Below are 24,244 nucleotides of genomic sequence, written 5' to 3' on the forward strand. Positions count from 1 at the left end.
AACAACAAAACTTTAAATATCTTAAACATTATTAGTAAACACTTTTGCATTGAAAATTCGATTTCCTTCCTATTGGTTCCTTCCTTTTATTAACATGCGGGCAATTTGAAATTAGGAACGTACTGGACCGCTTGTTAGAATTGATTTCCAGCAGAAGGAATTCACAAAATATCCATTTTAAACTGATAATAGCATATGAATTAAACTGACGATGTGATGCACATTTTCATCCAGAAGTTGTTGATTTCAACAATTTGTTGTTTTTAACAATTTTAATTGGTTGCACTTGTAACGTTTCTGGAAACTTTTTCTTGTCGATAAGCCACTCATTTTTCATTGGTCAGCTTCTTATTGTTTGCAAGAATGTAGCATCCAAAGATTTTAGTTTTCTGGAAAGAGATTTAAATTTAGTGACTTCTTTAAAGTGTTGATTTAATTTTTCATATTGACGTACCAATTATTATAAACTATTTGAAGCAGTTCCAGTTAATTGCCCACCATTTTTTCATTGGTCAGCTTTTTAATGTTTTCAAGAACGTAGAATCCATAATTTTAGTTTTCTGCAAAGAGATATACATTTAGTGACTTCCTTAAAGTTTTATTTCATTTTTTATTTTCACTTACCTATTTTTATAAACTATTTGGTTATTTGCTTAAATTTTCCATTTTTTATTTGTTGCAATTGACCACGAACAAATAAGTATTGAAAACCACATGGTTTTTTCGTTGCATTTTATGGTAGTGTTTTGTCAAAGTTTTCTCATATTATCTTCAACACCTTTTCAAAGATTTCGTCAACAGTTTGGCAAATTGGAAGTAATTCGCAAACAATTTGAAGATGTATTGAAGATGAGCTATTTCAAGTCAAGTTGAATTTATGTTGAAAATTATATTTACCCTCAAACTGAAAAGTTGTTGCATTTGAAAAACGCTCATCCTGTGTTTATTGGGCAGTAATAACTAAGCTAAATGACATTGAACAGGCACATGTGGCACACCAAATTGAAGGTAAAGGTGTTCTCTACGATATTCTGTGTATAAATCGTTGTTTTTAAGCACGCAAATACATAAATTTCATTAAATTCTGTCTGTCCGTCTTATATTAATTCACTTTTTGTCGTCTCTGTGTCACCCTGTTATTTTTTTCGATAACCCTGTTAACGAAAGTTAGCGACGTCGCTATCTGCACGCAGGTTTTTCATTTTGTTTGCTGATAACAAAGACTTTGAGATTATAACAAGATCAAAGATTATCTGATTTCCCAAGATGTCTAAATTCTTCCCCTTTTTTCTAATAGGCTCATGAGTTTAGGTTCATACATGTATGAGAGAGTTGGAAAAAAATGGGTATGATGTTACGAATCTAAAAAAGAAAAGAAAATGAAGAATTTTCAATTTGGTTAATAGGCCTGTTTCTGCACTCTTTTCATTCAACATTTATGCCAAAAGAAATTACTTCAAGTAAATTGTGTTTATTTTTATTTTGTTGAGTATTTATTGGTACCGTATCTTTACAAATTACATTGCCATATCCCTGCCAGCATTTCAAAGTTCCATTTCAACCTCATCGTTACCACAGACTCGTAAATGTCACTTCAACCATCATGAAAAGGTACATCCAAAAGTACATGCAAGTAATTTGCCATCCCTACTGTTAAAAAAGCCATTTTTTTTGTGAAACGCCAAGCGCAACCAGCTTGTTATATTTTAATTAAATAAAAACGAAAATAAAGTTCTGAAAACATAGATTATACGCTTAAAATTGTGAAAGGTATATTGGTGAACAATTTGGTGATTTTCCAAATGGAATAAAGTGATTGTTTTTCAGATATTTTACAGACACGCTGCCTCCATGGAATAAAAACACTGGTTGATAGACGCAGCAACATGTAACTCGCTACTTGTAACTCAACATCATCATTAATGCCAAAAATTATGTTAAATGTAATGTGATAGTGGTATAAATGTTATATTTTTAAGAATTTATAAATGTTTAATCAAATTAATAAATATCTAAACAAACGTGTTTTACTCGACCACAATGATTCTTTTACAACTATCTTAAAATGCACTTTTTCTGATTGTTTGGAGGGTCCCTTATTGGCGTCGTTCTAAATTGATCTATAAAGGCACCTAATAATTGCACTCATGCGAAACATTTTTGTAGTAACTTGGCGTGGTACAACTTCTCAATAGTGACGGCGCTTTTCCGACGAGTTTTTGATGTCGTATATGATTGTTTTCGACGTAGTGGGGATTCTCAAAAGAGTCCCCAAATTCAAAAAATGTTGGCAGGGATAAGACATAATGACAAATATGGTTTATTTATAATTATATGACGCTAAAAATGGCAATCTTAACGGCTAAACTGGAACTTAATACCCACCTTAAGTCATTAAATCATTAAGATATGTCTATTATGCTCCCTGGTGTTCTTTCTACGTTAAGTTTTCTACAGTTTTTCTGAGAAAATAGGAATTTTTACTTTACAGTTTTTGGAAACACGCCCGTAGTAGCGGCCAATTCAAAATGTTTCCCTCTTTTAACTTCTTTATTTGTCAATTGTTGTTTTTTATCTCTTTTTGTTCGTGTTTTTGTCTAAACGAAAAATTTTAGAGTCACAAATTATTATACATTATTGGTCCCCCGAACACAGCTATTTAGACACATGATTGTTACGAATACAATTTTAAAGAGGAATTGGAGAAAATGTTGCAAAGAAACCTTCCAACAAGCAAAATAGATAACGAACGTGTGTGAACTTAAAGTCGTGCACTTTTATCTATTCAAGAACAAGAGGCAATTTGGACCAAAGACAATAAACTTGAGGAAGATAGGAAATTGGCTACTGAGGAGATCAAACCATTTACCGTGTTAGTTTCATACTCGAACCAAACGCGTATACGACAAGTATTGTCATAGCATTAAAATGCAAATAAAAAGAAATTAAGTGCACGAAATAAACTTCCTTAAACGGGAAAATGTAGTTTTTTTGTTGTTGCCTAAAATTTAACATTATTTCATTAAGAAAATTAAGTTTTTCATTTAAAAAATAAAAACGAAAAAATTACGAACATGTATGGAACTAACATGGTAAATGCCACATTTGGTATGACGCAAGCCAATTTCCTATCTTCCTCAAGTTTATTGTCTTTGATTTGGACATCTTGTTATAATCTCAAAGTCTTTGGGAATGACACTGCAAATAAACAAAACCATGGTGAATTATCAAAGTATGCCTTTATATTTTCTTAGTCTATGAAGTGACTTTAAGACTTTAATGGAAGCATGTACATAGTAACTTTAAAACTGTACGCTGGAGTAACTGGATAGTTACTCTTAAACGTACATTTGAAATCGTTACGAGTTAGTCAAATTGACTTGATGTATTTGCTTATTTCTGTGTTAAGGCCTTTATTTGCGCGATTACTTTTTTTAAAACAATTACAATTTTAAATGAAAATAATTACATTCCTGTTAAATCTTAATCAAATCTAGATGAAAATCTATTTTAATAAAGTAAACGCGGAAATTTCAATGCGAAAACGAACATAGTACCGCCCTTAAATGGGTATCAAGTTAATTACAGAGTTATTAACTTGATTGATTATTTAAAGAGACGAAGACATCTGTGTTCATTGTAATCTAGTATTTAATACGCTTTTTATTTGATTTTTAATAAACTGAACATTGAAAATAGGGGCACTAAAACCAATTTATTTTAGGTCATGAAAATTATCATATTTTAGTTATAATTTCCCCATTATAAGGAAATTTCCTTCATTAAAAATTTTTTGTTGACTTCATGCATTAAAACATTAGTTCGGCTAGGCCGAATCCTAAATAGCCACCACTATCTTGTATGTTCTACATTTTATATTTTTTTTTGTGTAAAATCAATAAAATGTAAATCCCATTGGTAGCTAGAATAGGGTTGAAATCTTTAATATATTTTGAGTGGTTACTGGTTGGCCTAAACGGTGTAAAAAGGTTATATGGTGCAATCATAATTTGGCCACTTCACAAAAACCTCGTTTATTATTTCTCAGTTGCCATTTATTTGGATTTTTATACTGTCTGTCTGTTTGACTCAAATATGCTTTATTAATTGGTTTTGGAAAACATGATCTCACGATGATCTTGGCTTAAAACTGAATGGTGGTGACCAAATCTCAGAATGCTCTCGGTCACATAGATCTGGGTAAGATTAAAAGAACAAATGTGTTATGACATGGACTTGGAAAAACAAGACAGGTGTTAAACGTCTAACAAGAAATTTTAACACTCTTCGCTGCCAATAACCATGAGAGAGTAAAATGAGAGATAAAAGACATGTTAGAGAGATACTTAACCAAAAGTTGTCTTTTATATACGAGGCCAGTAGAAAAAGTCACTACTGCAATTTCTCGTTTTTCCAAAAGATTTCACCGTTCTCAGCGAGTTGAGATGTTTTAGTTTGACAGGTACCATGGAAACTAGATAATTCCTAAATTGGTCCTCGGTCCGATAGGACCCATTTGCAATACCATCCGACCTACATCAATAGAAACTACTTGTGCCAAGTTTCAGGCTGATAGCCTTGAAAGTCTTTTGGTTTAACATTTGTTTCCCATCTCTCCATAGTTTTTGGATTGGAGTCCTTCGATTGATGCTATGATTTTCGTGATTGAAGAAATTTCAATTCCAAAATTAATTGAATCAATTAATTTCGTGATTGAATCAGAATTTTGTTTATGTGTAGAATGGTATGCCTTGGTGCATATTTTGATCATAGCACAAACATTTGAATTGACGTTTCAAAGTACTTATCAATGGCGTTTTTGACAGAGGGTGATAAGGCACTCCGTTATGATGCCAACCCCCGGCCAAAGGGAAAAGTCCATGTAAAATTCATTGTAGATGTAGAATTTTCACTACTTTCACAGTTTTGGAGTATAATGAATTTTTTTATACCCCCCATCATAGGATGGGGGTATATTAACTTTGTCATTCATATAGCCCCCATATAAACCGGCCATCAGATTTGGCTTGCAGAGCCTCTTAGAGAAGCAAATTATATCCGATCCGGTTGAAATTTGGTACGTGGTGTTAGTCTATGATCTCTAACAACCTTGTAAAAATTGATCCCTATCGGTCCATAATTATATATAGCCCCCACAAAAACCGATCCCCAGATTTGACCTCCGGAGACTCTTGGAGGAGCAAAATTCATCCGATCCGGTTGAAATTTGGTACGTCGTGTTAGTATATGGTCTCTAACAACCATGCAAAAGTGGTTCATATCGGTCCATAATTATATGTTATATAGCCCCCATATAAATCGATCCCCAGATTTGACCTCCGCAACCTCTTGGAGGAGCAAAATTCATCTGTTTCGGCTGAAATTTGGTACATTACAATAGTATATGGCCGCTAACAACCATGCTAAAATTGGTCCTTATCGGTCTATATTTATATATAGCCGATCCCCAATCACACAAAAATTGGTCCATATCGGTTCATAATCATGGTTGCTACTCGAGCCAAAAACAATCTACCAAGATTTTATTTCTATAGAAAATTGTTTAAAAATTTTATTTCTATCGAAAATTTTATTTCTAAATTTTATTTATTTAGAAAAAATTAAATTAAAAATTAGAAATTTTATTTCTATAGACAATTTTGTCAAAATTTTATTTCTATAGAAAGTTTTGTCAAAATTTTATTTCTATAGAAAATTTTGTCAAAATTGTATTTTTATAGAAAATTTTGTCAAAATGTTATTTCTATAGCAAATTTTGTTAAAACTTTATTTCGATAGAAAATGTTATCACGTATTTAATCTTTTGATACGTATTTAATCTTTTTTTGTTTAATATTTATATACCCCGTATGGACTAATTTACAATTGACAAGATGGTGTTAAGAAGTTTTAAGATACCTTGCTATCGGCAAGTGTTACCGCAACCCAAGTAATTCGATTGTGGACGACAGTCTTTAGTAGAAGTTTCTACGCAATCCATGGTGGAGGGTACATAAGATTCGGCCTGGCCGAACTTACGGCCGTATATATTTGTTATTGTGTCGTTTACTACCATAAGCGTAGGAAGGCCTCTGGGGAGGGGGCTTAGACCCCCCAGAAAAAGTTTAGCCCCCCCAGAATTTGAAAAACTATTTACGATTTTCCATGCTTTTAAAGTTGTGCCTTTAGAACAACTCCCATTTTTTTTTTGCTGGGAAAAGTGTGGAACTACTTTAAGTTGCTTTATTATAAATTAATTGTCGAGTTATTTTGATGTCTATTTTTTCTTAATTTTTATGAAATAAAACATTAATTGAAGTTATAAGTTCAGTCTATAAATTTTTAGCTAGGGGGGCTATAGCCCCCCTAGGAAGACTGTCTAGCTACGCTAATGTTTACTACTGCTTTGACTTTGAATTTATCTTCATTTACAAAGTGATCCTCGTAAACAAACAAACTTTTTGGGAGAGTCACACACACTAGTTTATAACTAGTTCTCTCTCTCTCTTGCCTACTGCTTCTCTACTAACCAAGCCTTACAAAATAACATCAGTTTTAAACGAACCTACCTGTGAAACGAACGTAATGTTCGGGTATTTCAAACGCATGTGAAGAAATAAAAAAAAAACGGAACCACTACGGATATTAAAATATTTTTGGATATTCAATCATACAACTAAGACAATCTGCGGCAAAAAAAAAACTGTTAAGAGTATTTAAGAACAAAAAAGTAAATGGCAAACCTGAAATGATTATAAATAGAGTTTTGAGAGAATTAAAGGTTTGTCCAGTTAAACGATGTGGTATAATGAAGTGAAAATATTCATGAATGTAAAATTATTGAAAATAAGTTTGCAAAACCTGTCTTGAAATTCTAAAGGTCATTTGATTATTAGCTGTATCCATTCATATAAACAAACAATAAGATAATAATTCTTTTTTTGGGTTTTAGTTTATGTAGATGAAGATATTTGAAGTGTTTTTTTTTTGGCATAGTGTGTATGTGCTAAAATAGAAATTTATCTGTAGAAATTTTTTCATGTGAAATACACCAAAAAAAATACAAAAACAAAAAACGATCAGACAAGAAGTTAAACCAGTCTCTTTTTATCTCGAAGCAGAAAAATAAGAAAAAATATTCATCTTCACACAAGACGAGCAATAACAGCAACAACAAACAGAACTCTCTCCCGCACCCTCTGTAACAGTGCTGCCGCTAGTGAAAAATTGAGTGAAGTAGATTTTGGAAAAAAGTGGAGTAGATTGAATAAAATTGAAGTAGCATACATTTTTGAAAACAAAACAATAGAATTCATTTTATTATACCCTCCACCATAGGATGGGGGTATATTAACTTTGTCATTCCGTTTGTAACACATCGAAATATTGCTCTAAGGCCCCATAAAGTATATATATTTTGGGTCGTGGTAAAATTCTGTGTCGATCTGAGCATGTCCGTCCGTCTGTTGAAATCACGCTAACTTCCGAACGAAAGAAGCTATCATCCTGAAACTTGGCACAAGTACTTGTTATTGATGTAGGTCGGATGGTATTGCAAATGGGCCATATCGGTCCACTTTTACGTATAGCCCCCATATAAACGAGAAGCAAATTTCATCCGATCCAGCTGAAATTTGGTACATGGTGTAAGTATATGGTCTCTAACAACTATGCAAAAATTGGTCCACATCGGTTAATAATTCAATGATTAAAACCGCTATGTTCATCGCAATTAAAGGAATAGGAAAAACAATTATGTAATATGGGGAAAAATTTTAAAATATGAAGCAGAACAAAAAGTGAAGCAGATTTTTGAAAGAAGGAGTGACGAAGTAAATTTTGTGAAAATGAAGCAAAATACTTCGATTGAAGTAGTAGCGGCAGCACTGCTCTGTAACATCCTCAATCTTTCCCAAAGCAACAAAGTAAATTGAGAGAGTGTGCAAAATTCAAAAACAAACCCATCAAACAACCTTCGCAGAATCTTACATCTTAACCAGTCTCTGAGTTTGTTGTTGGTTTGTTTTGATCTCAGCCAATTTTAGTTTACATTTCGTATGGAGTTTGGTTGTAAAACTACTACGGCCACGGTTACACTCGGTCACCACCAACACAATCAATAGAGCTAGTGAAACCAAGACTCCACGTACTAAAGTCGTGAAGAGATCGTTGTTGGTCCATTACTAGAAGTTTGTTGTTACTGGTATTTCGCATACTGGGAATGAATGTTGTGTTTGCGTTAATCCGTATTTTTTTGTGAATGCTTGCTGGAAAATCCAATTCTCTTAATAATTGGAAAAATCGTGATCTAATAAAACATGAATGGATATGCGAGGAAACGGTAACTGAATGAAATAAAAAGCAAATCAATATAAATATCAATTCGAAGGTTTTCATGATTGTCTGTGTATAAAATAAATAAAATGATCAGATCGAAATCCGTTGAATTACTGAAAAAAACTTAATCATCATCATCAATTATTTCCCCCCCCCCCCCCCCCACGTAAACAAACCTATACTTACGGATTCTTTCGGGAAGTTATAAAAAGAAAAACTACGTAATTAATGTGCCAATATAAGAGATGAAAATAGAAAATCTTGTTTAAATAAAAAGAAATACAAAAAGAATTCGCTATATCGAAAAAAAGTTATTAGTAGATTCAAAGCTCACAAAATAAAGGAAGTAATAAAAAATAAAAAAAAACATACACAGATACCACTAAGCGAAAAAAGAAAGTTTTTGTAAACATTGCTTCTTCTTTTCGTTTTTTTTATCGAATACCAAAAATTCATAATTTCCGAAACACGCAAAACAGAAAAAAATAAAACGACCTCAAATATTCATCAACGCTGACCATCCGCCATATCACATTCACCTATGCAAAACGAATGAAGCAAAAACAACCAAAAACATATCCATAGGACTTGTTTACATATTTCCCCTTCTCTTGATCGTAGCAAGATACCTTTCCCAACAATTGAAATAACTTTGCAGTTTGGCTTTTTCCACCACTCCTGCTGTATATTAACATTATTACTTTGACGTTTTAATTTGAACCGGCTTAAAAACAGTTTTATTTCCCTTCATACCCTATTGTGAGAGGGAGAGCACATACAGAGAGCCTTTGAGAGATATAAAGGTAGGTTACTTATCATGTATTGTTGTATTACTATAATGTACTCTTATATTATATGGTGATTTATGGGAAGCAATATCACAATCCTAAACAAGTATATACAGCACTAAGTTCGGCCGGGCCGAATTTTAAATACCCACCACCATGAACCAAATATTAGGGTTTCCTTTGAAATTTCAGGAGGGCTTGAGGACTTGAGGACACTTCCCAAAGATACATTTAAAGATTTCACCTATGAGGACTATTTCAGATTCTGGATTTATAAGAACCATTTTTGTTTGAGTTTTAGAGGAATCATTAACATCTCTTGTAAGTGTGCAAGAAAATTATAAAATAACGTCTTGATTTGAAATCTTAAATCTGTAGAAGTAAAATCTGGAAATTTTACATTGAGTTTCAATTTTCATGATCAGTGCGCCTTCTACACCCTCAAGAAGTGAAGTCGGTCTATATGGAGGCATTACCAAATGGACCGATAAAAACTTAAACCGATACACGTTTTTGTGAGCCTAAAATACCAGAATATTTACAATTTCATGCAAATCAGATAAAAATTGCGGTTTTTAGAAACACAAGGAGTTAAATCGAGAGATCGTTCTTATGGGGGCTATACTAAAATATGGACCGATACTCACCGTTTTCGGCACACCTCTTTATGACCCGAAAATACCTCTAGATTTACAATTTCAGGCAAATAGGATAAAAACTTCGGATTCTAGAAGCCCAAGAAGTAAAATCGGGAAATCGGTCTATATGGGGGCTATACCAAAATATGGACCGATACTCACAATCTCTGGCACACGTATTTGTGGTCCTACAATACCTCTAGATTTCCAATTTCAGGCAAATAGGATAAAAACTTCGGATTCTAGAAGCCCAAGAAGTAAAATCGGGAAATCGGTCTATATATGGACCGATACTCACCATTTTCAGCACACCTCTTTATGGTCCTAAAATACCTCTAGATTTCCAATTTCAGACAAATTGGATAAAAACTACGGTTTCTATAAGCCCAAGACCCCAAATCGGGAGACCGTTTTATATGGGGACAATACCAAAACATGGACCGATACTCACAATTTTTGACACACATATTTGTGGTCCTACAATACCTCTAGATTTCCAATTTCAGGTAAATTGAATAATAACTGCGGTTTCTATAAGCCCAAGAAGTAAAATCGGGAGATCGGTCTATATGGGGGCTATACCAAAATATGGACCGATACTCACAATTTCTGGCACACCTCTTTATGGTCATAAAATACCTCTAGATTTGAAATTTCAGGCAAATTGGATAAAAACTACGATTTCTATAAGCCCAAGACCCCAAATCGGGAGGTCGGTTTATATGGGGACTATATCAAAACCTGGACCGATATAGCCCATCTTCGAACTTGTCCTGCCTGCAGACAAAAGACGAGTTTGTGCAAAATTTCAGCACGATTGCTTCATTATTGAAGACTGTAGCGTGATTACAACAGACAGACAGACGGACATCGTTATATCGTCTTAGAATTTCTCCCTGATCAAGAATATATATATACTTTATATAGTCGGAAATCGATATTTCGATGTGTTACAAACGGAATGACAAACGTATTATACCCCCGTCACCATTCTATGGTGGTGGGTATAAAGACGGTGGAAAATATACAAAACTTACAAAGGAAACTTCATAAAAATAACGAAAGGGCACTATACTCTTTTTAGAGTTGGGACAGTAAAATGAAAAAAGGAGGAAATAGTGAAAAATTAAACAGTAAGATGTATAACAACAAAATTTAGTTCCTCTTTATTAATAAGTAGTCCAAGAGGAGTTAACGGACACCTTCAAATATAAAAGCGGGCATTAAGTTCGAGTTTTGCAGCTAAAACAATTGAAAAAGTTTGTTTTCTTTAAAATGAATTATTAAAGAAAAGTTAAAGGCAAAAAGGTAATTTTAGAGCGATAATGGCCAACAAATGTATGTTTCTGTTAAATAATGTTATGTTTGCATGGGCTCGTGGGCGCTGCAAACTATACTATATAAATGTAACTTATAACGATAATTGCCTACTGGTGACTATAACAGCTGCGTAGCCCAGTGGATAGTGTGTTGGCTTACAAACTGTATGGTCCTCGGTTCGATTCTCCGTCCAGGCGAAAGGTAAAATTTAAAAAATTTATAAATTTGAATAATTTCTTCAACATTATTTGTATCACAGAAAAAGGTGCCAAGAACTAGAAAATTTCGTGGAATTGAAATAATGTGAGGGAATGAGCACAATCTTGTTTGGGGAAAATTCTTCCAAGCATATAATGTTTTTGGGCTCAAAATGCTACCAAACATATAATATGTTCACATAAAACAAACATATTAATGTTTCGGCAGTATCCAATAATATATGTGCTTCCTACAAAATATGTTTGGAACATATGTTAGAGAAGCGATTTTTTTTGAGGGTGTAGAATCTAGACCCTATATCGGAGGGTCATCATAAGCGTAGGCCTCTGGGGAGGGGGCTTAGACCCTCCCAGAAAAATTCCTAGTGAAAAAGTTCGTTTTGGGTCTCGGAGTGGTGACCAGTTAATTTCCTGATTGTGTCAGAAAAAAATTATTTCTGTGTAGACTGAAATAATCTAGCACTGAAATAATTCCTACTTGTAAGCTCTCATTTTAAAACATATATTAGACGCTAGTATTGGCTCTTAATTTATTTTTAAAGGGAGAGGTTAGGTTGGGTTAGGTTAGGGTGCTGTGTTAGCCCACTTCGAAAAACAAGCGCATGTATGAGGATTTTTTGGAGTAGGTTTGATGCTGTTTAAGTCAGAACGAGTAATGAATACTGAATACATAAATGAATACTGTCCGTTTCGACTTTGCCTCTCTTAAGGCAAAGTCGAAATGGCGTTCACGTCGCACTGTAGGTTATAAAACCGAATTTATACCAACTACACGGATGAAAAAGACTGCTTTTCATATGTTTGGCTAGGTTAGGTTAGGTTATGTGGCAGCCCGATGTATCAGGCTCACTTAGACTATTCAGTCCATTGTGATACCACAGTGGTGAACTTCTCTCTTATCACTGAGTGCTGCCCGATTCCATGTTAAGCTCAATGACAAGGGACCTCCTTTTTATAGCCGAGTCCGAACGGCGTTCCACATTCCAGTGAAACCACTTAGAGAAGCTTTGAAACCCCCAATGACAAGGGACCTCCTTTTTATAGCCGAGTCCGAAAGGCGTTCCACATTCCAGTGAAACCACTTAGAGAAGCTTTGAAACCCTCAGAAATGTCACCAGCATTACTGAGGTGGGATAATCCACCGCTGAAAAACTTTTTTGGTGTTCGGTCGTAGCAGGAATCGAACCCACGACCTTGTGTATGCAAGGCGGGCATGCTAACCATTGCACCACGGTGGCTCCCAAATGATACTAGATATTCCCTTACGATTATTTTTTGCCTGCACATGTGCTTAAAAATTTACTTCAACAACAATTTATTGTAAGGTAAAAAATGATGATATTATTTTATGTGGATAATTCAAGTCCAGCAATTTCGATACAGAATGTATTCTGGAAGTTTTGTGTGAAATAGGCAAGAGATGGAACCACTTATATATTGGATCTTGCCCATTCTGACCAAAACCAAGGGCATGGCGTTCTTGGGGCCAGATCTATCTTTTCAAAATGGAATACAAGAGTTGGTAAAAAAGTCTCCTAAGGAGTATCAATCAGACTGAGATGAGAAAAAGGAGTCGGAGTCGAAGAAAATACAGGGAGTAGAGGGAATCGGCGTAACCCAAGAAGCTCATAAACTCCAAACCTGCTGAGTCGATCTAGCCTTGGGTATCTGTCATTCATCTATTCGTTCCCGTCTGTCTGTGACAGCTTCCGAAGTCTACTGCAGGAGTAGATTATAGGTCTGTTCGCGTACTTTTCCAGTAAAAACTAGCAAGAGAATAAGAGTGCACATCGAAATATCGATTTCCAACTATATAAAGTATATATATTCCTGATCAGGGAGAAATTGTAAGACGATATAAGCATGTCCGTCTGTCTGTCTGTCTGTTGTATCACGCTACAGTCTTCAATAATGGCGCTATCGTTCTGAAATTTTGGCACAGATTCGTCTTTTGTCTGCATGCAGGCCAAGTTCGAAGATGGGCTATATCAGTCCAGGTTTTGATATAGCTCCCATATAAACCGATCCCCCGATTTGGGGTCTTGGGCTACTAGAAACCGTAGTCTTATCCGATTTGTCTGAAATTTGAAATCTAGAAGTATTTTAGGACCAGAAGTAGGTGTGCAGAAAATGGGGCCTATCGGTCTATGTTTTGGTATAGGTATTTTTTAGGACTATAAATAGGTGTTCCGAATATATTGTTTATTGGTATAGATTTTCATATATCCCCCTTAAAAACCCGCCCTCAGATGTGGGGTCTAGATTCTGTAGGGTTTTCAGAACCACAATTTGGTGTGTACACGAAGAGAAGAAATATGATTGTCACAATCATATTCGAAGAGCAAAATAATATGATAGGAGCTATTTTTGCGGCGACCATGTAACATTTTAACCTGCAACCATGTTGGCTCAGTGAACATGGTTCTAAGAAAAATATAATTGTCCTCATCTAAAATGTTATTATATTGATAAAAAGAATTTTGTTTGAATGAAAAGACAATGGTCACAATTTAAAATGTTATGGTATTCATTAAAAATGTTTTTCTCCTAGTTAAAAGAACATGGTCACAACCTAAAATGTTTTGATCTTTATGAAAAAACTTTTTTCATCGTCGAAAAAAGGACGCCACTTGAGAAAAGAAACACACAAAATTAATTTTATTTATTGGTTTTTATTTATTTATAAACTAATTCATTGTTTATTTGTATTTATTTCAATCTCAACAATAAGTAATTATTCCATATTTACATCGTGCTCATCAAATGTACAAACGCAGACATCCTATACTGCAAATAAAAATAAATGATACCATATAGCAAAATGCAGTACAAAAAAAAGGTACATTTTTTCAATTACACTTTCCTTTTTTTGTGGTCACATTAAACCACGTGCCACTTAAATAAATTAACACAAAACACAAAAAATCCGTATTCTTCGTCCATTCCAAGAAACAATCAACACACGACTGACGCGCAAAATGAAAATCGTGTGTACCTGGTCAATGTTTTTATAAAATTCTTTTCGCTGCAAAAAAGTTAAAAAATTAAATGTTCACGAAAAAAATGTAAATGGTCTTTATGGCCATGTAATGGTTCTAGACATGTCTATACTCAACCTATAAAAATACTTTTTTCCCTGTAAAAAAGTAAAAAAAATTGAATGGTCAGATACATGATTTTCCCGACCATTTAATGGTCTCAAATTCTATCATTTAAATGATAGAACATGTTTGCGGTATTTGAGAACCATTCAAATGGTTATTGCCACCATACATTTTTCTCCGCTCGAAAACTATTTTTACAAAGACAATTACATGCTCTAGATAAGCATTAAATGGATGCGGCAACCATGTCCAAACATGGTTTTTCTGTGCGTGTATCGGTGCATGTTTTTGGCACAGCACCCATGTAGCCTGATCTCCCGATTTAAGTCCTTGGTCGTATATAAACCCTTGGTTTTTGGGAAGGACGATTTCACTTCTGATGGTATTGAAGGCGCACTAATCATGAAAATGGCTTGAAACTAAATATTAAATTGTCAGATTTTCCTTTTCGTAATCATTTGAATAATGGGGGTAAAAGTCTGCAGATTTTGGATTTCAAATCAAGGCGTCATTTCATCATTTATCCTGCACACTTACAGGAGATGTTTATGATTCCCCAAAAACTCAACCAAAAATGGTTCTTATAAATCCAGAATCTGATTTAATCTTCATAGATAAAATCTTGAAATTTATCTCCGGGAAATGTACTGGTTGAATTGATCTGATTGGGAGAATATCTGTAGTATTTACAATATAGTTTTTACAATGAAATACATAAAATACATACATATTCGTACCTGCACGAAGAATATAAAGTAGTTCCCAGACTTGAAAATTTATCCATATTGTAGTTCCCTGGTATGTTTCTCTACCCAGGAATCAATATAAGGTGAATATTGAAATCTTGTGTATTTTTAGAATTTTGTGTTTTCTGGTTCTTTATAAAGCGTTTCAGTAACTTTTTGCTTGCAACATTTTTATTTGGAAACGAAAACAACAAAAAACAAACCTATTTTTGTTTTGCATTTTTCTTATTTTAGGGTCTCCCTATTTGCTTTCATTTTTTGTGTTACCACATTGCCAAACGTGTTGGTTGAAATAAGACACTATTATCTATGTAAATGATGTAGGGTACCTTAATTTCGGATGGTAGCTAACAATGCACCATTCCAAAAATTCAACGAAGCGTACATTTCTTTATGTAACTATAAATAAAATGAAATGAAAACAAGATTGTGATTACAATGATAAGGCACAATTCATAAGAAGTGTAAAAATTTACATACTTGGAGAATCTAGTTTTATTTGTTTTTTTTTTCAATACAATATAGTTGCAACGTGCTTCATGACTCATACATAATTTGATGAAAAATTATCAAATAAAGTTATCATGAAGTTGTATAAACATAGATAATACAAACTCCAAAATGAAATGAAATGGTAAATAAAACTAGAAAACTAGATAGTTTGTAAATAATGAAATCACTATACAGGGTGGTTATTATGTATTTCAACCAATTTCAGTTTGCTATCATTTCTAAATCGCTCGTTTACACGCTTTTTAAAAGCATTTTGGTCTATTGCATTCAGACACAAAGTCATTCGCAATGGAATTCAAGCTTACTAGTGTGATTGCTTTATATTTGGTAGAAAAACAAAAAGAGGTTATCGTTACCGCCTTTACTGGTGTTTATTCTCTGGTTAAATATGTGCATTTTTTCGCATTTTACCTAGAATATTACCTTTTTAGATTCTTTTGTAAAGAAAATTTTTCAAATTCTGTTGTGAAAATTATGCCACGCATAGTGCAAACTGAGGGCTTTTTAAGCACTGCCGACAAACGAGAGAGTGGTATTGCATTTTGCTGTTGATGGTGATTTAAATAAAGAAATGTTAACTATACTCGATGGTCTCATCCATACTTATTGCTTTACATCCATACCACAGAAATATAGTGCGCAGAAATTAGGAACAAAAGTAAATTATCCCAGCAAAAAAATTTGGAAGTTCTTCCAAAGGCACAACTTTAAAAGCACTTCGGAAAGATGCACTCCCAATAATGTTCTTTATTTTAACTCCCCAGGGAGTTCTTTTAATTCAATTTTTTATAACTTGTTTTTTTTCATACTTTTAATGGGTAATTTTAACTTTTTTGTTTCAAGTAGGTTAAAAACAGAGTAAGAATTCATAAAATGATACAAATCATTTAAATTTTGTCGAAAAAATACTAAATCCAATCTGAAAAAATTGTGATTTTTTGAAAATATTTGAGTTCAAACGTTTCCGACAAGTTAGAATCCATTAAAAATTATAAAAATTATTTATTTGACAAAATATCACAGAATTATCTAATTTACATCCAAAACATTGAATTCGGATCACACCTAAAGAAGTGATGCAAATTCAGTGCAATGGCTGTTGAAATGAAGGACTTTCGTCCTATGACAAGCCCATGTTAAATTCATCGCTTCTGCGTCAATTTTGCACCACTTCCGGATCCAAAAAGAACATTTTCATTACTTTTTCGTCGACGCTTTTTTTGCTGGGATATTAATATCTTTTTATACCATCCACCATAGGATGGGGGGTATATTAACTTTGTCATTCCGTTTGTAACACATCGAAATATTGCTATAAGACCCCATAAAGTATACACGCAAAAAAATAATTCTTTCCTCCCAAACGAAATTTTAGACAAACAAAGTTCGTTTCTCATTTGATTTTCGCTGTAAGGAAGTGTATTTCGAAGAAAAGTATATACTTTTTGTGATAAACGTTTATTCTTTTCCAGGATTTCATAAAGACAAACTCAAAAAAAAAACATTGTTTTCTTGCTAATTGCATTTTCCCTTACATCTTTCTCACATCCACGAGCTTTTTTAGTTCTTAACACCTGTAATACCAACAATGTAGAAGAAATTATATGATTTTATAAATTTAAAATTTTTTTTACCTTTTGCCTGGACGGAGAATCGAACCGCGGACCATGCACTTTGTAAGCCAACACACTAACCACTGAGCTATGTACCTGTTATGGTCATCAATAGATAATTACCCATATAAGTTATATTTATATAGCATAGCTTGCGGCGCCCACGAACCAAATAAACAAAGTTTATTTAACAGAAACAAACATTTAGTTTGGCACCGTGGAGCAGTGGTTGCTACGTCCGACTTGCATGCCAGGGGTCGTGGGTTCGATCCCTGCTTCGACAAAAAAATTTTTTATTTTATTTTTTTTTTTAACATATATTCCAGATATGTTCTGAAGATTCCGAAAAAATGTTCAACGTTACATTGTAGTATATTAAATTTTGAACTATAAAATGTGTCTTATTAATGATCTATAGTCAGAAAAGAACAGTGTTTGATATAAACGAAATGGACTGTGTTGTTGTTTAAGTTAGAATAAAGTTTAATTTGGTTTAATAGTGATCGTTAAAATTTGTATACTACTTTTTGGTACATCCCTGCCAGAGTAGAAATGTCATAAGTCGAACATTATTTTGTCTTGTCAAAAGCCCCCGCCTTCCACCATCTTGGTTGAGAACATCTTTTCTTGTCATTGATTTTCTTGCTATCGATAATCCTATTGGTGCGGTTAAAATTTATCCATATCGTTGGAAATTATAGGTAATATTGTTTACCATTAATTATATTAAAAACACCCTGAATAAAACCACCTGCTCTGTTTATATATTGAAAATACTAAACTATCGTGGTTATTTTTCTTTATATTTTTCATATTTTTCGCAATCGGCGAACAGTTGTTGTTTCAAAAATAACTTTTTTTTTATTGAAAAAATAAAAATTTTGTAACAAAGGATTTTTTTTGGTGATAAAAGTTTAAAATTTTCGAAGCAATTCAAAAAACTCTAACAAAAGAAAAACGTTTTCGGTACACGTTTTCCAAACGATTTTTTTCTTTGCGTGTATATATTCTAGGTCGTGGTGAAATTCTGAGTCGATCTGAGCATGTCCATCCGTCCGTCTGTTGAAATCACGCTAACTTTCGAACGAAGCATGCTATCGACTTGAAACTTGGAACAAGTAGTTGTTATTGATGTAGGTCGGATGGTATTGCAAATCGTATCGGTCCACTTTTACGTATAGCCCCCATATAAACCGATCCCCCGATTTGGCTTTCGGAGCCTCTAAGAGAAGCAAATTTCATCCGATCCGGCTGAAATTTGGTACATTGTGTTAGTATATAGTCTTTAACAACCATGCAAAAATTGGTCCATATCGGTCCATAATTATATATAGGCCCCATATAAACCGACCCCAGATTTGGCTTGCGGAGCCTCTAAGATAAGAAAATTGCATCCTATCCGGCTGAAATTTGGTACATGGTGTTAGTATATGGTCTCTAATGACCATGCAAAAATTGGTCCACATCGGTGCATAATTATATATAGCTCCATATAAACCGATCGCCAGATTTGACCTTCGGAGCCTCTTGGAAAACCAAAATTCATCTGATTCAGTTGATATTTGGTACGTGGTGTTAAAATATGGCCTCAAACACCCATGCAAAAATTGGTCGAACTCGGTCCATAATTATGTATAGCCCATATAAACCTCCGGAGCCCCTTGGAAGAGCAAAATTGATCGGATTCGGTTGAAATTTGGTACGTGATGTTAGTATATGGTATCCAACAACTATGCATGAATTGGTTCATATCAGTCCATAATTATATATAGCCCTCATATAAACCGATCCCCAGATTTGACCTCCGGTGTCTTGTGGAGAAGCAAAATTCATCCGATCTGGTTGAAGTTTGGTACGTGGTGGTAGTATATGATATTTAACAACCATGCCAAAAGTGGTCCATATCAGTGCACAATCATATATAGCCCCCATATAAACCGATCCCGAGATTTGGTTTTGAAGCCTCTTGGAGGAGTAAATTTCCTCCGAGTCAGTTGAAATTTGGTACATTGTGCTAGTTATGGCCGTTAACAACCATGCCTATCTAGGTCCATATCGGTCTATAGTTATATATAGCCCTCAGATAAATCGATCCCCAATCACACAAAAATTGATCCATATCAAGTTCAAAATTGTATATAGCTCCCATATAAGCGACCGCCATATTTCAATTCTGGCTCTCTACGTACCGTGCAAAAGTCCATATCGATTTTTACATTCCTTTTTGTCTAATATATACCACGTGTGGACTAACTCACAATTTAGAAAACGATTTAAGATACCACAACCCAAGTAATTCGATTGTGTATAACAGTCTTTCGTAGAAGTTTCTACGCAATCCATGGTGGAGGGTACATAAGATTCGGCCTGGCCGAACTTACGGCCGTTTATACTTGTTTTTAGATCATTTTACTTTCCCCATGTTTGCTGATGTCAATTCTTGCCTGCCCATTAAAAAGATACCATTGTTTTAGGTTCCCGGCAGCATTTTTTTCAAAAAGAAAACACTATAAATGTGAATAAATCGTACCATTTCTCCTTACTGTGGTACTGGTAGTGTTGCATCGCGTACCAAAAGTGGACGTAAAGAAATGGTAACAACACCAGAAATAATCCGAAAAGTGAATGTCAGATTTGATCAAAATCCACGTTGGGGTGATAGAAAACTTGCTCGTGAGCTGAACATATCGCGAGATGGCGTTTACTTTCCAAAGAGCTGTATTTAGCCTTTCATAAGTCGCTAGAACTCTAGCGCCGCAGATGATAAAAGCCGCCATATGTTAGATAAGGTATAATGGCAGCCCGATATTTCAGGCTCACTTAGACTATTCAGTCCACAGTGGTGAACTTCTCTCTTATCACTGGGTGCTGCTCGATTCTATGTTAAGCTCAATGACAAGGACCTACTTTTTATAGTCGAGTCCGAAAGGCGTTCCATATTGCGGTGAAACCACTTAGAGAAGCTTTAAAATATTCAGAAATGTGACCAGCATTACTGGCTCGGATGAAATTTGCTCCTTCAAGTGGCTCCAAAACCAAATCTCGGGATCGGTGTATATGGGGAATATATATGATTATGGACCGATATGGACACTTTTGGCATCGTTGTTAAATATCATATCTAACATCACGTACCAAATTTCAACCGAATCGGATGAATTTTGCTCTTCCAAAGGGCTCCGGAGGTCAAATCTGGGGATCGGTTTATATGGGGGCTATATACAATTATGGACCGATTTCGATCAATTTTTTCATGGTGTTTGAGGTCATATTTTAACACCACGTACCAAATTTCAACCGAATCGGTTGTATTTTGCTCTTCCACGAGGCTACGGAGGCCAAATCTGGGGATCGGTTTATATGGGGGCTATATATAATTATGGACCGATGTGGACCAATTTTTGCATGGTTGTTAGAGACCATATACTAACACCATGTACAAAATTTCAGCCGGATCGGATGAAATTTGCTTCTCATAGAGGATCGGCAAGCCAAATTTGGGGGTCCGTTTATATGGGGGCAATACGTAAAAGTGGACCGATATGGCCCATTTGTAATACTATCCGACCTACATCAATAACAACTTGTGCCAAGTTTCAAGTCGATAGCTTGTTTCGTTCGGAAGTTAGCGTGATTTCAACAGACGGACGGACGGACGGACATGCTCAGATCGACTTAGAATTTCACCACGACCCAGAATATATATACTTTATGGGGTCTTAGAGCAATGTTTCGATGTGTTACAAACGGAATGACAAAGTTAATATACCCCCATCCTATGGTGGAGGGTATAAAAACGGCTAGCGTGACTCGAACCTAGAGCCTTAGCACATTGCAGCACCAATTAACGTATAGTTTGAGACTTTTCATAGCCAAACAAAAAAAGAAAGCCGTTCATGAACGTGAACGCCCGCGAACGAAACCGTGAACATCCCGATCTGATTTTTTATGAACGTTTCCGTTTAATTTTGTTACCGTCCGTTCATGATTTGGAACGTAATTTGTTCTATTAGTGCATAATATTAGGTAAATATTTTTTTGCGCAGGGAAGATTGATAGTTGGTCACAGACTTTTCAAACATCAAAAATCAGATGAAAGGAAACAATAGACTGAATATCGCTGCAAAAAAATATTTACCTAATTCCACTTTTTGCGTACGAGATCGTAAATAAGTCTGGAAACTTATCTCCATTAGAAGATTTATCAAATCAGACTTTCACGCAACCATTTGTGTGTGTTATGCTCATATATGGTCAAATACCGGCTCTACACTCGATCACTGAATCTAACCATTAAAAGTTATACAACTTCATTTCAGGCTTTTTGATTGTGAAAATATGGCTAAGCTAAGAGAACGGCAACTGCCATAATGCAACAATACTCCATTCATTTGGGAAACAAAAGCCAAATTCAGCATCCATTGTTGGATTTTGTAAGAGAGAAGCTAGCAATTAAGTGTGAATTGATGGAATACTTGTGGAAAACAAGTATTCGGACCAACTTCAATGGAAGCAATTCAAAAGAAATGCCTTTGCAGTACATGCATTAGATGGCTGCTGGCCCAACTAGACGAGTTGAGTTAGATGAATGAATGGTTGTAAGATGGATCAGTAAATAGACAAGTCATTAGACAGGCTAACAGACTGATAGACGGGCGGACGGACGGACTGACAGGGACTGTTAAATTATCACCCATTGTGTGTTGTTGCTGTTCGATTTGTAGAGAAATTAAAAGTAAATGACCACCACAACTTCTCAGACAAATGGATGGGATGCCTACATTTAGCGGTAGGTGGTGCCATTCATGGCCAGGAGATGATTGCTGCATGACTGCTTGTCTTTCTCCGCAGCAATTTCCATTTTCTGCAGTTTGACACGTTTTCTTTTGATTTGCGGCTGCTGTGGCTTTCTGCAGCCAGGCGATGCCAGTAATTCTTTGGAGTTAATGTGGCTACGGCAACGGCAAGCAGCAGACAATTGTTGCCATTTTTGTATTTACTTTACTTTCTACTCTACAAAATCAGGTTAAGTATGGTCGCTATGCGGTGTTCAGATGAAGAAGAAATTATTGAGAAAATAACATCGATTTGGTATTAAATTGTATGGATTTGATTAAGGGATTTCCTTATGGAATCGGGCAGCACTCAATGAAAAGAGAGAAGTTCACCAATGTGGTATCACAATGGACTGAATAGTCTAAGTGAGCCTGATACATCGGGCTGCCACCAATCAATCAACATCAATTAAATTTTTAATTGAATCAATTAAAAAATTAATTGAAATTTGCTAAAAAAATCAATTAATTTTTTTCATAAAGAAGTTTTTCTATGCCCAAATTAAAACTGTGATTGATACTATCATTTTCGTGATTGAAGACATTTCAATTAAAAAATTAATTGGATCAATTAATTTGGTGATTGAATCAGAAAAAAAAAATTGAATTAGAAAAAAATAAAACATAGTCGAACTCGCCTCTCAATAACTCAATTTGCAACGTGCAGCTGAGGTAGATCAGTGGTCGTCCAGGATCAACTTTAAGAACACACGATTTTATAGTGTTTATATATATAACATAGTACGAACTTTATTTATTTGGCCTTATGTCTGCTGGGTAGTTAGTATTTTTTTGATTATGTGGGCTTCGATGCTGCTCGGTTTTGGTGTTGTTTATTCCGGTTTGTCGTTGATACGCCGTCGTTGACTGTTCGGTGGTGATGATTCGGTTCGTTGAATCGTGATGTTCGTTCATACGGTTAATTCGGCATCGGTGGTTGTTCGGTTTTGTTGATTCTGGTTTGTCGTTGACGATTCTTTGATACGGCGTCGTTGACTGTTGGTTCGGGATGATTCGTTGATACGAATTCGGTGACTTTCAGTGTTGATGCGGGGTTTAGGAATCGGATTGATACGGCGTCGGTGACTGTTCTGTGTTGAAGTTGATTCGGCGATGATGATTCGGGTTTGTCTTTAATACGACGATGATAATTGCTCCGCGTTGATATTTGATTCAGCGTTGATGAGTCGTTGATACAGCTTTCGGTAGTAACGAAATCTACAAACTACGTGCCGAAACTGCAAGTGGAAAGAAGCTAATTGCCGAACCTATTAGTGCGGAAGCAAGGTTAGGTTAGGTTAAGTTAGGTGGCAGCCCGATGTATCAGGCTCACTTAGACTATTCAGTCCATTGGGATACCACATTGGTGAACTTCTCTCTTATCACTGAGTGCTGCCCGATTCCATGTTAAGCTCAATGACAAGGGACCTCTTTTTTATAGCCGAGTCCGAACGGCGTTCCACATTGCAGTGAAACCACTTAGAGAAGCTTTGAAATCCTCAGAAATGTCACCAACATTACTGAGGTGGGATAATCCACCGCTGAAAAATTTTTTTTTGGTGTTCGGTCGAGGCAGGCATCGAACCCCCGACCTTGTGTATGCAAGGCGGGCATGCTAACCATTGCACCACGGTGGCTCCCTAGTGCGGAAGCAAGCTAATCGTCGAAACGATTAGTGCGGAAGCAAGCTAATAGCCGGAGCTATTAGTGCGGAAGTAAACTAATAGCTGAAACTATTAGTGCGGAAGCAAGCTATTTAATAGCCGAAACGATTAGTGCGGAAGCAAGCTAAATGCCGAAGCACTTAGTGTGATGGTTGAGTTCCTGTTGCTTAACAACGGTCGTGCCACTCGTCGTGTTCATACCCTTCGGCTGTCGTGACTCATGCTTGCTGCTTCGAAAACTCGAAATTATATTCCCATGCAGTCATGATGTGGATGAGAATTATACACATACAGCATACAAATAAATGCTGCTAAAAGACAGAATGCCTTGTCACTGCTTGTCCTCATACTCACCAATAAAGGGTATGGAGTGAGTGAGGTTGTGGGTATGCATATAGTAGCCACCGAAAGTACGCTTACAATGACGTATGTTACTAAACGATATGAAGGAGAATTAAATGATTTTAT

General features: G+C 35.2%; 1 protein-coding gene and 1 long non-coding RNA gene across 8 annotated transcripts in view; both read left to right on the forward strand.

The window, feature by feature from the left end:
• The first annotated feature begins 1,496 nt into the window (after window positions 1-1,496).
• On the forward strand, window positions 1,497-2,041 carry LOC142236435 (uncharacterized). The gene is made up of 2 exons (XR_012722028.1): window positions 1,497-1,770; window positions 1,828-2,041. It is a non-coding gene; the product is annotated as an uncharacterized LOC142236435 (long non-coding RNA).
• Window positions 2,042-6,564: 4,523 nt separating this feature from the next.
• Tmhs (Tetraspan membrane protein in hair cell stereocilia) overlaps window positions 6,565-24,244 on the forward strand; it is a 46,989-nt gene continuing 29,309 nt past the window's right edge. Inside the window, exons 1-2 of one of the 7 annotated variants that reach the window (XM_075305398.1) lie at window positions 6,565-6,781; window positions 8,390-9,140. The gene's annotated coding sequence lies outside the window, so the exon portion shown is untranslated. Of the gene's footprint in view, window positions 6,782-7,892; window positions 9,141-24,244 lie in introns of those variants that run through there. The other 6 variants (XM_075305399.1, XM_075305400.1, XM_075305401.1 and 3 more) reach the window with 6 other exon arrangements.

The sequence above is a fragment of the Haematobia irritans genome, chromosome 4 (genome assembly GCF_050003625.1).
Source record: "Haematobia irritans isolate KBUSLIRL chromosome 4, ASM5000362v1, whole genome shotgun sequence".
NCBI lineage: Eukaryota > Metazoa > Arthropoda > Insecta > Diptera > Muscidae > Haematobia > Haematobia irritans.